At 39.0% G+C, this 13,035-nt stretch overlaps 1 pseudogene; it reads left to right on the top strand.

Annotated features, from left to right (window-relative positions):
* The first annotated feature begins 11,389 nt into the window (after positions 1-11,389).
* LOC122123754 lies at positions 11,390-11,697 on the top strand (annotated as a pseudogene).
* Positions 11,698-13,035: the final 1,338 nt, after the last annotated feature.

Genomic DNA, 13,035 nt, shown 5'->3' with positions numbered 1-13,035 from the left:
CATCACTAATTTCTACAGGCAGTGTTTATTTAAAAAAATGCTCTTGAGTCCCTAATGCACATCCAATTAATCTCAAGATCAGAAATGTAGTGATACTTTAAATATCGAAGGCAGTCATGTCTCAAAAATGACATGGGTTGCTTTGAGGGCTAACTTTCCTGCCCCACATAGGCTATGAAAATTCTGTTTGCTTTTCCTCTGACATAAGGTCTTACTATGCTGCTGAAGTAGTCTAAAGTTCATGGGCACAGAAAATCCTACTGCTTCAGTTTTTTAATAGCTGGGACTACTGGCTACCACCTAGCAACAGTTCTCTTGAAATACTTGGTCTATTTAGTTTGTATATTCTTACCAGGGATTATTACTTGACATGTCAATAATATAAGCTTTATTTTTTAACAAACTTTACCCTTACTCACTCATCTATCTACCCATGTATCCATTTATTCATTCACTTATTCATTAAGCAAATGTGCTCTCAATGACTATTGCTAAATACTCTATGAATAATACCAAGGTGTTCTTGTGAGGAGTTCATACTTCACTAGTTTTTACAAAAGGAGATAAGAAGTCATAATCAATAATGTTAGTACACAATAAAATGTGATGTTTCTGTTGCTCCTTCCAAGCAGAGGCTGAATGGAATACCTGTTTGCCCTTTCAATTACTGACTAATTTCCCACATGCATTCTCTCCTGTGTTCAGTTGAACAACTTACACTCATTCAGAGTGAGACTGCTGGAGTTCCTTTCATGTGCTCTGGGGTTAAAAATCTCTCCCTGATGTACACGCACAATTCCAATAATATTTATGAGAGTTACAAGTGCCAGCAGGAGACTCTGCCCCTGAAGCTGTTGGAAGGCATTTGAACAGCTTTTCAGTGAAGATTAATGATTCCAGAAATGAAAAAAAAAAAAAAAAAAAAACCCTGGTCTGTCAGCTGGAAGTTAACTGGAAGGGATGTAGAAGAAGAAAGCCAGAAAGAATACTTCACAAATGAGGTGTGTTTGAGGAGTTTATGTTGGTACTGAAGCTTTGATGAATTACACAGCTAATGCCACTGACAGGAAAATGTCAAAGTTTGCAGATAACAACTGAGAAAATAATGAGAGTTACTTTGCCAGAATTCCATGGCACACCAACAATCTGTCCAGAATAGTAAGTAAATACATTCCTCCCCTCCACCAGATTAATTGATTCCATTTGCTAAGACAGAAAGAAAATTCTCCTCTAAGGAGAGTTGTGTTGTTATAAACAAAATGTAGCTGTACTTCCAGTAAGGTTTCAAGAGTTTCAAAATTCCTGTGAGCGGAGGATCTCACAATTGACTGGTTTCACTCTCTCTTCCTCTCTGGTTTTCCTAGGTCTCTGGGATGAGAATCTCGATAGAAAAACAACTGGAGAAAGAAAGAGCCTCAGCAGGAATTTTCATTATTCCTCCAATGCGTGTTATGTTCTCATCCTTCCTCCAATCACTATTGAGACACGTTTCACCATTTGATTTCTTTAGGAATCTTTTACCTTCTTCTTGTGGCTGAGAATTTTACCCCTTCTTGCATATAAAGTTCTGACAAAGATCTATGTGTACTTTGACTTAACAAACCATTTGGTGTTAAACACCAAAGTCTCTCGATTCCCCACTTATTTAGTGACCTTGGATCTCAACATCCTGTTGCCTTCATACACTCTGGGACCAGGCATCCTCTCCATTAAAATAGAAAGTTCTAACACTTACATCCTCACTTGAGACATAGTCTATAGCCAAAGATCCTCTTCCTGCCAGAGCAGGTTGTCTGGCCGCATGGTCCTGCAGAAACAAAAAGCTGGGCCAATAGGAGTCTGAAGATGATTCCCAACTCTCAGAGACAGCCTGGTTTCTTCTTGTGTTTCTTTTTGTTGGGGACTGAATCCAAGATCCCTCACATACTAAGCTACCACTGCGCTGTACCTGTAGATCCAATTGCTAGGTCTTTTGATGCTTCAATTACTTCGTTCTTTAAAAAATTACTTAGAACAATTTTACCTGACTAATAAATATGACATGCTGTAAGCCCATATATTCTCACTTGAATTTCTTGACATTTATTGAAGTGAATAGACTTAAAGTCTAAGAAGACATTTTAGGTATTTCTAATGTTATATGATATTGATATTAGAAAGTGAGGAAAGGATTATATGTTCCAGGTTTGGAATTTAGGCAAGGCAAGCTCTAAATAATTGTAATTCTGTGTCTATTTCTATATAAGAGGAAAAGGAATTGTTTTGTAGGTAGAATACTTCATCATAACAACAATCAGTTTCTACTACTCCTAATAATGTACTAAATGCTAAGATATTTTTACTTATTAATCTCATTTAACTCTCACAGCAATCATGGACATTTAATATATTTTAAAATATTCATTTTATAGAGTTATAAAAAGTTTAGTGATTTGTCAAAGATTTTGTCACACAGATTTTAATGATCAAATTAGGATTTCAATCAAGATCTTTATGGTTTTCAACACAGATTGTTTCTGCAGCAAGACAATTCTATGTTGAATTTTACAGCTTAAATTCTCTTTGAATATCCTTTGTCACCTAAGTTTTTCTGTTTGTTACTTGAACAGTAGCATGAAGTAGGATTATTCACATATACATATATGTGGATATCAGAGGGTATTTTATAGACTACCTGATACCCTAGCATGTATTGCTTTAGTTTTAATGCCCCTCCCTCCCTTCCTCCCTTCCTCCCTTCCTCCCTTCCTTCCTGCCTCCCTGCTTTCCTGCCTTCCTGCCTTCCTTCCTGCCTTCCTCCCTTCTTCCCTTCCTCCTTTCCTTCCTCCCTTCCTCTTTCACTTGCTTCCTCTTTCTTTTCTTTCTTTTTTTCCCTTCTCTTTCTTTCTTTTTCCATCCATTTATACACTGAGATGTATAAACACACACATGGCATATTAAAAGAACAACTAAAATCCATATAGTAAAACTGATCACAAGTAATAAACCAAAGGGTTGTAATGGGTAAATTAAATGCATAATGAGAGAACAAGGGAGCTTAATATTGTATGTTGGCAGTAGTTTAGATTCTTTTTACTCAATTTGGTTTTGCTCTATGCTTTATTTGAACATTTTTGGCCACATTTACTGCTTTCTACTTGAGAAGCTTGTTGATTGTAGTTTTATATTTTCCCTGGACTTGTAGAAATATTTTGTAGTTAAATTTCTACTGTGCATTGAAAATTTAGTATTATTATGTCTGCATTATTTCCATATTAAATGTTTATTTTTTCTTGTTTTTAAAAAGAGTTACAAAAACGGTAGCGTCTTATAACAAAAAATGCTCAACAATTTTTCTTGCATTTATTTGAAGGCTGCCTGTGAGAAGCAGAAAGATCTCTACAAGGTGGAATTTGAGTTTTTCACCCACATTCAGTACAGGGTTGGATCTAGCCCAAGGTGTTCAGATTCTATGCCTTGGCTGTTACAAATGTTGATTAAAGTTCTGTTTTACTTCCTCTCAATGGTTGGCTAACTTTTGGGACTTGTATGCCTGCCTTTCGTTTGTGGGATGACTGTAAAATATTATATACCAGAAATACAATTTAATATCTAAAGATATTTTTAAGGAAGAAAGTCTCAGCTAGGCTATGCAACTGCTTGCTATAACTCAGATTACTTTCCTCTTAGCCAAAGCTCTTTTTTCATACTTATTTTAACATCATAAATTGATTTAATACACTCATTTATTTTCCAATTTTTTTCACTCAATTATAATTTTGTTTCTGAACTGTATTTATTCAATCCAATAGCTCATGACTTGATCATCATAGGAATACAGTATCTAAATATCTAAAAATTTAATGCTAGCAAAAATGTCAGAACAAGGAACCCCTAATTGTATGGAAAGGCATTGGCAATGTGTGACCATGTCCTTATGGTGATCCTTAAACATTGTAGGTTCTCTTCTTTTTCTGATAAGATTTGCTAAGTGTCTGTTAATTTTTTGTTAAGGGTTTGTTAATTTTTTCGAAGAACCAACTCTGTGTTTTGTTGATTCTATGTTTTTTTTGGATTCTAATTTGTTTAATTCTGATTTAATTTTAATTATTTCTTTCCATCTACTGGATTGGGGTTTATCTTGCTGCTCTTTTTCAAGGAGGTTCAGATGTCTCATTAAATTGTTGGTTTCAGATCTCTCCAATTTGTTGATGTAGGAACTCAGAGCTATGAACTTGTCTCTGAGTACTGCCTTTGCTGTGTCCCAGAGGAGCTGGTAATTTGTGTGTGCATTTTTTTTTTTTTGTTGAATATCATGAACATTTGAATTTCCTTTGTAATCTCTTCCATGACCCACTGGTGATTCAACAGTGTGTTGTTCAGCCTTCATGTATTACAGGACTTTCTTTGGTGGCTTTTGGTGTTGAGTTCTAATTTTATTCCCTTGTGGTCTGAGAGAATGCAAGGTATAACTTCAATGTTTCTGAATTTGGACAAGTTTGTGGTATATATACACAATGGAATTCTATGCCTCCATCAGAAAGAATGACATTACCCCATTTGTTAGGAAATGGAACAAATTATATTAAGTGAAGTAAGCCAGGCCCAAAGAAACATAGGTCCCATGATTTCCCTTATTTGGAATAACTAGTATATGTCTGAGACAAGCAGAAATGGTCAGATAAGTTGATGTTAGGCAAAATGAACCCCAAGATAAGGACACAGGTGTTTTTTCTTTCTTGCTATTGTTTCTAACATATTTATAAGGTATTTCTTTGTTGCTTTGTATGTCCCTCCTCCACAGTATAACTCCTGTTTTCACTGTGTTTGATGTTGGTATAATTTGTGGAGGGGAAGGGGAAAAAATAAATGGTTTAAATAGGGATACAGGTGGACCCATTGCAACAATGAGATGTATAAGACAGAAGGGATAGTAAGGGGAAACAAAGGAGGAGGCAACAATGCTTGATAAGAAATGTACTCATTACCTTGCCCATGTAATTGTAACTCCTCTGTATGGTATTTTCACAATAATAAAACAAAAAAAGCAAAAACATTGTAGGGATCTGAAGGTGAGGTAAGATGGCAGAGTAGAGATTTTCTTTGTCAGACTCCATGAGAAATGAAGGAGAGGCTCTTTGGAAGAGCAAGAGTGGCAAAGAGTACTGAGAGCCACAAAAGAGAAAGAGTACAACCCGAAAAGTCAAGGAAAATAGAAAGGAAACCAAACAGGCTAGGAATCAGCAGCTCTAGTCTTACCTCCCCTGTGGGTGGCAGGAAGGGAAATCTGAGGTCTTCTCCTTCAGGTATGCCAGCAGCCTTCTCCATAGACTTGGTAGATCTTTCTGTGGGACCAATCCTGCTTCTCACATAAACATCAAACTCTCCTATGGGGATTTAGTGTGTCCATGACTTCTCCAGAATGACAAGTTAGAATCACACACGAAAGTCTTCTTAGTGAGCTGTCATCTTGGGGGAGGTCCTCCTGCTTGCAACGGAAGTATTTAGCGTTTCAGATTATATTAGCTCCCTCTAAGCAACCTGCAGCCAGCCAAGCCCTGGGACTGAGGCACAATTGGAGGCTTGGAAACAAATAATCTGTAATCAATAAAATCAGTGGCATCTAGCTCATGACCAGGTGGCTGCCAGCCATCAGAGGAGGACATAGAAAGGTACAGTAATTCCTCTCCTCAGTGAGAACAAGTTCAAGGCCCAAGGACTTCAGAAAACAGAGATCTCGCCTCTTGCTGGTGGAGAGCTCCAATTATAGAGTGATCAGTTTACATTGATTGTTGACAGACAACATGTTCCCTGGAAAGGTTTTGATGTGGAGCCACAACCTGAGAGGATTTGGAAATTAAGGAACATTTGGTGATAAGGGAGGGCCAGGATATTCATCCAGGGACATCCAGCAGAGCACTAGCTGAGGAAGAGGAACAGAGTCTTAACTTGGGTCTCAGCACTTGGCAGCTCCACTCAACAACACCATTCCTTGAGGACCATTTCAGACAACCAAAGATCTATCTTCAACTGGTAGACAGTCTGGACTACAGAGTGACCATCTTAATACTGACTGCTCACTAAGAACCTGTGGCTAGAGAGGCTTTGGTCCTGAGCCCAAATTGGGGGATTTGGAAGGCAGAAAACAGTTGGGGGTTTAGTGATTTCTGGCTCACCCAACCATGGCATTTTGATGGAAAAGTGCCACCTGAGGTTCTCAGAGAGTTAGAGAGGTATTGAGGGCTGGGGGAGCTGTTGGCAGCCTGATTTTGCTGGTAAGAGCAGTTTTATTGTCTGAAGGATGCTTCAGAAAATGGCATTTGCCTCTGCTGGTGGAGAAAGCAGTTTGCAGGAGTTGCTTACATCAGCTCCTTACAAGTAGCCTGAAGCTATTACATGCTAAGAGATGGAACCATACTCTGGAGGGTTTAAAGAACAATCAATTAGGGGACAACCAGAATAGTGACCTTAGAAAGGGAGAGGCTTAGAAACACAGAAGTTGAGAATTCAAAGCAGCAACAGAGTTCAGGTAGTATAAGGCCTATGGATTGGTGGCCCTGACCTCTCTGGCTAGAGCAAGTCACAGTGCATGAGGATCAGTACAGAAATGGAACTATGCTCATGGTGGCAGTAGAGTGCTCAGCATCTAAGAGCTATCTAATGGCTTTGGGGGCTCATTTTCAGGTGGAAATGAAAGCTCCATGTATAGGAATTGGGGCTCATACAATGACCCCAATTATCCCCCTTCCCACAGGAGATTTTTAGTTCATCACCACCAGTGAAGAAATGAGTGAATCATTAGTTAGCCCCCATATCAAGCACATTAGGGGACCACTCTTTGAGTAGCCTATCTGTTGCCCCACAAGGCACAAACAAGGGGTCTGGGGCAATAAAAGACTAAAAAGCACTGTGCAACCAAAAATGGCTTTCAGTCTACAGAGAGGGGAAGCTTGCAGAGATGAAGTCATGCACAAGTGGACGAGTGACCCTTAACTGGTTAACTGCCCCTCCCCCCCAATGCAGCTCTAATACCAACCCTATATAAGGAAATTCAGGAGACCTCAGCGAATTCTCCAATTCAGCAATGTGGGGAAGCAGACTTCTTACCCTGAGCATGTGAACACAAGTTTGATCATTAAGCTGTTCTCCAGGCCAGTGAGTGGGAAAATGCCAAACATACCTGATACACAGTCTTGCCTGAGCATTGTCAATACTTTGACTGCAAGACTACAGGACTAAGTGATTAAAACATCCAGTCAACAATTCCAACCTCAGACATGTAAATCTCAATGCCTGAATACAAGAAAGGTGAATTAACAAAATGAAACAAAACCTCACAAGGCAGGATGATATCTCTAAAGGTCAACTGCTCCACAGTAATATGTGTTACGACATTGAAGAAGACAAAAGCCCAGACAGACAGGACGTAAATTAAAAAAACACAGTGAATTAAAAGAGGATACAAATAAACAGATGAAGGAATTCAATGAAAATACAAAGAAGTAAAGAAGACAAGGTAAGATGCGAAAGAGGAATTAAAAAAAAAGTTCAAAAATCCTGAAAAGGGATCAAACAAAAATCCAGGAAACACAAAGCTCAATAAGCCAATTAAAAAACTGTGAAAGTCTCTCTACTAAAGTGAATCAAATTGAAGACAGAATAGTAGGGTTTGAGGGCAAGGTGGATAGATTAGGATAGTGAAATAAAGAAATAGGAATGACAACAAAAAAAGAAGTAAGCATGAAACAGGCCAAACCTTTAAGAGACACACTATTAAGAGACCAAACCTAAAAGCATCAGTGCAAGCTAAAGAGATATATATTCAATAAAATAATAGGAGAAAAATCCAAATCATGAGAGAAGTTATTGAAAGTTAATAAAAATGTAGTTAATAAGACTAAAATAGAGTTTGCATGTCAAAGTCAATAAAAATATCTGTAGTGAGACTAACATATTTTTTGTATTATTATTCCCTAAATAATATAGTATAAGATACAAAACATAATGTAAATGTAATGTAAGTAGTATTGTAAGTAAACTTGAGCTGAATTAAGGTACACAGATGGATGTTCATAAGTCACATATGAATATTATCATTTTTATATGTGTATGTGTGTATGATGGTCCTAGTACTTGAACTTCAGGTCTGGGTAGTCCCTGAGCCTTCTTGCTCAAAGCCAGTGCTCTATCACTTGAGTCACAGATCTGCTTCTGGCCTTTTGGTGGTTAATTGGAGACAGAGTCTCAAAGATGTCTTTGCCTGGCTTGGCTTCGAATTGCCATCCTCAGATCTCAGGCTTCTAAGTAGCTAGGATTACAGGTGTGGGCCACTAGAACCTGAGCCTGAAGTTTTATGTTTTGAGATACTGTTGAAAGTGTAAAGGGAAGGGGAAGTGGCTTGCACAGGTGGGGAGAGGGGTTTGGACTGTGTTAATATGAGAGGATCAGAGCACTCAGAGCAAACAAGTTCCTGTCCATGCAGAAAGGTTGATCAGGGCATGGTAGGGTATACCTCTAATCTCAGCTACTCAGGAAGTAAAGAGCAAAGATAAGAAGGAAGAACAGAGGCAGGATAGTAGGATCACTTTTAACAGCCTTGGAAAAGTTAGTGAGGCCCTATGTGGATAAGAACCTAAAATCAAAAGGTCTGGGGTATGGTTGGAGAGACAGAAACATGCAAATAATCGTTACTTTCAAATGTTAGAATTCTTAAAAGGATAGGGAAGAAATTCAAGTTCCTCTTGTTCTATGAGCTCCAGGGCTTAATCTATGTCCTATTTTTTTCTTTTGAGGAAACTTGATTCAAGGGAACAGAGTTAGTTCTGTCCTCTACTCAAAGAGCTTGCTTTTCCAAGGATAAACTGAAACATAACATTACACAGCTGGGAAAAAGCACAAGACCCTAGAAGGCAGAGGAAGTATAATAACCTTTTTTTTTTTTTTAACCTGAGGCTGTGAGAAATTGTCTAAGGAAAAGTCAGATCAGATTTTCTGGTTCTGTTGAATCACTAGCACAATTTTGGGAGGAGAAACTAGCTGTCTCTATTTCTATTTGGAGCCTGGTCTTCCAGATAGAGCCTTCTCACAGTGACTGCAGTGCTGGCCAATTCATTAAGGCTTCAGCTGGGAAGGAAATTACCCAACATTTTGGAATTAGCAGCATGTTCATGGGGGTAGTGGTTCAGAACTAATTGGACCGGCATTACTGTGCTGTTGACACAGAGTTCTCTTGGCAACAATTGAAAACATATTGGGACTTCGCCTCTTTCTGTTTTCATGTTCACCTGCGAATGTGATGGACACACTGACCCTTGGGCCTGTGAAGGGTGACTCTGTATGTTGCTATGTCTCCTAATCATTATATCCTTGCTTACTTCCTGATATTTTCCTGCCAGCCTTACTTTCCAGGGATAATTCCCTGGCTTTCTTCCCTTCAGCCCACCAGCGCCTGGTGGTATTTGTGGATGTGTGCATGTGAGTTCATGCTTGCTTCAGAGGAAGACCAAAGTGCTTATCAACTAGGGATATAGGAAGGTATCCAGATTAAGGATAGATCAGGGATGTGCAGATAAAATGCCAACCAAGGTCCTTTAGTGCAGCTGGGCCAAGCCCCTGGTGAGATCCTGGGACCTGGGGTTGATTTTATTTAAATGTTAACATCAAGAGAAAGGAGTATTAGTACTCTTCTTACACATAAATGAATTAGTGGGATCTGAAGCATGCTGGCAGAAAATTACCACTTTGGGTGGTAGCAGGAGTGCTTTCTCTTAGTTTGTGAAACTCATGTTTCCAGAATTAAAGTATTTTTGGTGTTCAATAATGCTTAGAAACAGCTAGATGAGTTAGAACCGGTGTTGTTTCTTCTTTATTAAAAAGCTTACCTTGGCAATGACCAATCTGATGATGTCCACAGTGGTGCAGAGAAAATTTAGCTTCTTTTCACCTTGAAGGAACTCCGGACTATGCGTTCTCACACATTATATGACTCTCATTAATAACAAAGCCCCAAACATGGTGGTTTATTTGTACAAAAAATCATGGAGGTGATTAAAAAAATATTTCTATAGGAAAAATTAGGCTGCTGCATACTATGACTAATAAGGAAAGGATGATAGATTAAGTGAGTTACATTCCCAGGGTAACCATTAAATATTTATGCAGAACCCAGCAAATGATCATAAAGCACTTTATAAAAAAACAAGCTATTAATCCTCCTACCCTCTACATGACAAAGCTAAAATGTCACTGCCCTTCCTTACTTTTTGCTCATCAACTTCGTTTTATTTAGATAACCTTTATTTTTTATTTTTTAACATTTTTTTTTATTGTGAAAATGCCATACAGAGGGGTTACAATTACATGGGCAAGATAGTGAGTACATTTAGATAACCTTTAAATTGAGTGTACTTTTGGTTCAACTTGATGTCTTCCTTAGTGGTCCTCATTGTTACTCCTTGGGAAACTCACCTAACAAAGTCACGTTCCTAAAGAAATAAAAAAAAAATCAAGTGCAGTTGGTTATACACAGCTTCAGAGTTCATTTTTAACTTTCTGAAGTTGTAGATGATTTAGAGTTTCCCAGAGGTTGGTTGATGGCAATAGACAAGTGAACAATTCCTTTCATATATTTTTCTTTGGCATGAAAGCTATAAGCTGAATTTAGCCAAAGAGGCTGCTAGGATTTAATTACACTATCTAGCATCTCCTGGCTGATAACCCACCTGATATTCATGTGAACTGTCTTTGTGGGCAGCTGATCATCTTAGTCTTAATGTTTGGCCTTCATTCCCCCTTCGAACTCTACCTCGCACCTGGCTTGTCTCATTTTGTTACAGGTGTGGTGGGTAATTGAAAAGCCTGGCATCATTATCTCCTTTACGATGACACAGGGAGTGATCAACAGTTGGGTTGGCTGTAGACCAACTTCAAGTCTTCCCGGATCCCCTTCCAAATCAGCCTCCTCTCTTTGAAAGACAGACCTGATCATGCAGCTCTTGCTAAGCATATTGTTACGGTCCGTAGGGCTTTCACAATACAGATCCAAACTCCTTAGCTTGGAGACAAACCATGCTAGGCCCTCTTTATTTTTCGGCTTAAAAAAAGTTAAAAACCAGGTGCCAGTGGTTCACACCTGTAACCCTAGTTACTCAGGAGACAGATCTGAGGATAATGGTTCAAAGCCAGCCCAGGCAGAAAAGTCTGTGAGTCTTTTTATTTCCAATAAACTACTCAGAAAAGCTGGAAGTGGCACTGTGGTTCAAGTGGTAGAGTGCTAGTCTTGAGCACAAAGAAGTTCAGGGACAGTGCCTAGTCCCCTGTTTCAAGCCCCAGAACCGGCACAAATTAAAAAAATGTTAAAAAGTTTTGAGTTGTTTGGAGGTTGGGAGCTCATGGCTGGAAATTTGCTGGTATGTCGCATAAACACTTTTACTATTTGGATAAATACGACAATGAGGAGTTTGAATACCAGCATATCATGTTACCCACGGACATAGCCAAACTTGTTCCTAAAACCCATTTGATGTCTGAATCTGAATGGAGGAAACTTATGTGATCATTATGTGATCCATGAACCAGAACCTCACATCTTGCTGTTCCGGAGGCCACTACCCAACAAACCAAAGAAATGAAGCTGGAGAACCATTTCCAACCTCAACTTTACACAGCCTGTCCTTTCTAACATCTTTCTCATAGCATGAATATGTTGCTTTCTTATTTCTCACTTTGGTATTTACACTGTTTGAATGTGCTGAAAACTGCTTTGCTTCTTGAGTAGAGCCACCACCACAGTCCTACCAGAGGAGTGCTTTGTGGGCTTCAAGCTCAGATAAGTGGGATCTCAGAAGTCATGGTGTGCTCTGTATCCACAGAGCACTTGACAGAGGGAGGAAGTGTCTTAAGAATCAGAACATGGCTATACCAGGGATTGTGTAAACTCGCTATTTTTTTTTTTTTTTTTTTGGTACTGGGTATTGTATGTATGATGACTTGTGGATTTATCTCTCAATGTATTGAAATTTCCCATTTTATTCAAGAAATCTCTTCTGTGTTTCAAGACTTGATTAAAGAGGAAGTTTTTACAATCTTAAAAAAAAAGTTCTGAAATATCCCAATAGGGAGAAATCTGAAGAAAACCATCAACCTTTTTAAAAACTACTTTTCCTCTTGTCCCTACTTGCTACTCTGTGCCCTATGGTGAATTACTTGAGATTATTTTACTGTTTAACACTTCCTTAATTGTGTGAATCTTATTTTCCTTTTCCCATATTGCTCATTTTTCAGTTCTCAATATGCATGTTTTCTGAGGTCTCCATCTTGAAATGTTTACTCCTTTCTCTGCACTCTGCTTTCATTCTCTATATCCTTTAACTAATGAATAGTGTACAAAGGGGGTCTCAATTCAACACGTGGCTCTTTTCCCACATTCACTTTTGACTCCTTGTCAGAAAATAGATGGCTTTAGGTATGAGTTTATTTCTGGGTCTTATAGTCTGTGCCAGTGATTTTCAGGTCTGGTTTTGTGCCAGGATCGAACCGTTTTAGTTTGTATGGCTCTGTGGCAAAGTCTTGAGTCTGGAATTGTGATACCTCCAGCACTGCTTTTGTAGCCCCACCCCTTTCCCTTGGCCCCTGCAGGATAGCTTTGGTTATTTGGGGCCTTTTATGGTTCTATATGAATTCCTACATGGTCCTCTATCTTTGTGGAGAATGACATTGGGCTTTTGATGGGTACTATATTGAATTGTAAGATTGCCTTTGGCAGTATGGCTGGCACCCTTGGGGGAGGTGGGTTATAACCACCACCCCCTTGTGTGGTATGAGTCAGTGCCGTAGGGGTGGTGGGTTAAAGCAATGCTTGGCTGTGATCACCACTTAACCCACTGAGGCAGTGAGGCCTGGCATCCCTGGGGTGAGGTGTATAATAGGAAAATCCAACAGTCCTCTTCCCTGCTTCCAAGTATGGAACACATGAGCAAGGTACTCACTTGACTGTGATGTTGGCATGGCCCCTTGCCTGGATTGCTCTGGTGAAGCAGCTGTTTTCCTTTTGTGGAG

The sequence above is a fragment of the Dipodomys spectabilis genome, unplaced genomic scaffold (assembly GCF_019054845.1).
Source record: "Dipodomys spectabilis isolate Male_0828 unplaced genomic scaffold, ASM1905484v1 ptg000006l, whole genome shotgun sequence".
NCBI lineage: Eukaryota > Metazoa > Chordata > Mammalia > Rodentia > Heteromyidae > Dipodomys > Dipodomys spectabilis.
Note: the sequence above shows the minus strand (reverse complement) of the source record. Positions and strands in the feature narration are given on the sequence as shown.